We start from the raw sequence: 3435 nt of genomic DNA on the forward strand, positions 1-3435 counted from the left end.
GGGGGGGGGGGTACTGAAAAGTTCCTGCGTGTTGTGAAAGGCCTGGTTGAAGGCTCAACCTTCCAAGTTCTTTTACAGGGCTTAGAAAAACTGAAGGACTGCTGTAGTAAGTGTGTGAATCTGAGTGAGGAATATGTTGAATAAAATTATAATTAACTGATTCTTCTGCGTTTTCTTTTACCCAATACCAGGAACTTTTCAGCACACCCTCATGTGTGTGTGTATGTGTGTGTGCGTGTGTGTGTGTGTGTGTGTGTGTGCGTGTGTGTGAGAGAGAGTGTGTATGCACATGCACGCACATACATCTGTATCCTTGTCTCTGTCCCCATGCCCACACTTAACAAGCAGTGTTGGTTTGTTTGCATCCCTATAACCTACTTGTTTGACAAAAGAGACTTATAGAATAAGTACCAGGTTTTAAAAAAAGAAAGGCCACAAAGTACTAAGGGGTCGATTTATCCAATGAAAATCCTTTAAGGTCGTGCTCCTGCATGACCACAGTTCAATGACTGAAATAAAGGATGATCAAGCAGACCTGTGATCAAAGATATTCCACTCATGACCAGCCCATCTATTATTCAGTCAAACAGTAGGACTACATAATCCTTTTAATGTCTCCATTTTTGAGACACTAGGATATGTGAAGTATGTTATGTGTTAGTTTCATCCCTCTAATTCCTTCTATGGATCTTGTTTAATATCAATTTCTCTCTTTGTCTTTCCAGCTTGGAGCTGTCATTGGAATCTCAGGTAAATATTTGTTACTTATTTTCATATTTTTTTGTTTTTCTTTTGGGGGGAATCGGTAGAGCTATGAACAAAATGCTTTACAATATTTAGTCATTACAAAGTGGTGAGCTGGCAGAAACATTAGCACACCGGGCGCATTGCTTAGCAGTATTTTATCTGTCTTTACATTCTGAGTTCAAATTCCGCTGAGATCAACTTTGCCTTTTATCTTTTAAGGGGGCGATAAATTAAGTAACAGTTGTGTACTGGGATCGACCTAATCAACTGGTCCCCTCCCCAAAAATTTCGGGCCTTGTGCCTAGAGTAGAAAACAATATTTAGTCATTACTCTTTATCTCCTGAGTTCAAATTCCGCTGGGTTTGTGTGAATTTATTTATACTAGGGATTTATTCATTCAGCTGAAGCCCTCTCATATAATTCCATTGTTTGATAAACTGTAAGAAATTATTATTTCATTATTATTAGCATTCTCTCTAAGGCAGAATCATTAGCATGCTGGACAAAATGCTTAGAGGTATTTCACCCATCCTGAGTTCAAATTCCGCCAGGGTCGACTTTGCCTTTCATCCTTTTGGGGTCGATGGAATAAGTACCAGTGAAATACTGAGGTCAATGTGATTGACTAGTCCCCTTCCCCAAATTTCAGGCCTTGTGCCTTTAGTAGAAAGGATTATTAGTATTCAGTCTAAGGTGATGAGCTGGCAGAATCGTTAGCACACCTAGCATAATGATTAGTGACGTTTCGTCCATCTTTATGTTCTTGAGTTCAAATTCAGCCAAAGTTGAATTTGCCTTTCGTCATTTCAGGGTCAGTAAAATAAGTACAAGTTGAACATTGATTGGGAGGGGGGGTCGATGCAACTGACTTACCCCTCCCTCAAATTTGCTGGCATTGTGCCAAAATTTGAAACCATTATCTGTATTCCCACTGGAATTGATCAAATAGTATTTATATTGTGTCAAGAAGGATGTCCAGCTGTAGAAAATCTGCCTAAATGAATTGTCTGACCCATCCAAGCTTGGAAAAGTGGATGTTAAAGCAACAATATAATGTTTTGATGTAATGCCAACTCAATTGTCTAGTCCTCTAGTCCCAAAATTTGTGCCAAAATTAGAAATACTCATCATTAATTCATTTATTTACTTAGCAGCCAGATAAAAAAATTTCATATAATTCGCATTTAATTTGGTTTAATTTCTTTTGTCACTCCTGTCATCACCCTTGTTGTAAGTCTTGTCTGTGTGTCAACATTGTTATCATTATCACAATCATCATCATTATAAACATTGCCTCTCTCTTGTACGTTTTGTATTTTGCTACATTCAAATATTATGTACACTATTAGGTTTTTGTATATGATGAAAATACATGATAGTTTTTCTGGGTTTTTTTGGGGGGTTTTTTTTGCCTTGTTGACACCATTATGATTGATCAGCTAACTACGCCATAAGAGTGGCACACCCACAGAATGAATAAACATGGCTGATAATTACATATTTCTATTTCTCAGATGATTTATTATTAGAATAGTTTTGAGAGTTTCTGACAACAATAATCAGACAATTTTTAACATATGAAAAAATTCCCAGCATGAGACAGGAAATGGTTTTAATCAGAAAAGGACTCACAGGACGATATGATGAAATTAGTGTTACAGAAATATTAAAACAAAGCCAGTGTGCTCCTGTCTGGCATGTTCCCTCTTTAACCCACTTCGGTAAATATCGATGCCGCTGAAGTGATATTCCACTTGATAGGTCACTTCGTCTGATATTGGAGACCCATCACTGTTAACCAGGTTCTGAAGGCCCTGCTTCCCATCATGTGGAAACCATAGTAGAAGGTAAAATTTGAACTCATTGTAGCTATGTATCACCTCTACTACAATACATCTGCCCTTATCCCTCCATCAAGCTTTTGCCTCCCAACACCTTAATACCACAGATTTGCGTGTCAGTTATTTGACTTTAACCAGTTGAGCATGTCACTTGGCGGCTGACGATATGTGCATCTCTGATCATGAGTAGAAGTAGTGGGAGAGCATCATAGCCATGTGTTGCAGGGAATTCTTGAGAGTTTGAATAATACACCTCTGGAAACATGGATGTTTATTTCAACATCCTTAAACAACCCTTATTCAAGGACCTTTTGAGTGGGATGCGCTACTCGACCTGAAGAAAATTCTAACTGGGCCCCTCCTGCAAGGTCATGCACTGTTTATCTTGGTATGAGATCATCATGTCATGCACATATGGTTGTGATGCATGTGCCTGGTGTACCCTTCTCAGACAGGTAGTCATGATGGGTCTACTGGGCTTCATATATTTGTATCTCAGTGTCATTTTGAAAGCATGTACTGCTCTCTCACTCAAAAATAATAATGTGTTTCTAATTTCGATGCAAGTCAAGCAGGTTTTACTGGGGGCAGGGGTATTTGATTAATGCTTTATTTTATTGACTCCATAAAGGATGAAAGATAAAGTTAACCTCAGCAGAATTTGAACCCTGCATGTAAAGAGCCAAAACAAATGCTGCAAAGCAATTAAAAAAAAAAACAAGCACTAAACTCTATCAGCTTGATGCCTTAATAATAATAGCCTTTAATACAAAGTCTTATATAAATTCTTTGAGAAGAGAAATGAGAAAAGACAGTGGCCATATGCCATTGTGAGTATTATTAGTA

The 3435-nt window shown here is 38.0% G+C and overlaps 1 protein-coding gene across 2 annotated transcripts in view; it reads left to right on the plus strand.

Annotated features, from left to right (window-relative positions):
• Positions 1 to 3435, plus strand: part of LOC106880564 (adhesion G protein-coupled receptor L2) — a 472327-nt gene that overhangs the window by 190117 nt on the left and 278775 nt on the right. For both annotated transcript variants that reach the window (XM_052970092.1, XM_052970094.1), the window contains one exon: positions 726 to 750. The gene's annotated coding sequence lies outside the window, so the exon portion shown is untranslated. The remainder of the gene's footprint in view (positions 1 to 725; positions 751 to 3435) is intronic.

This window comes from Octopus bimaculoides, chromosome 8, assembly GCF_001194135.2.
Source record: "Octopus bimaculoides isolate UCB-OBI-ISO-001 chromosome 8, ASM119413v2, whole genome shotgun sequence".
NCBI lineage: Eukaryota > Metazoa > Mollusca > Cephalopoda > Octopoda > Octopodidae > Octopus > Octopus bimaculoides.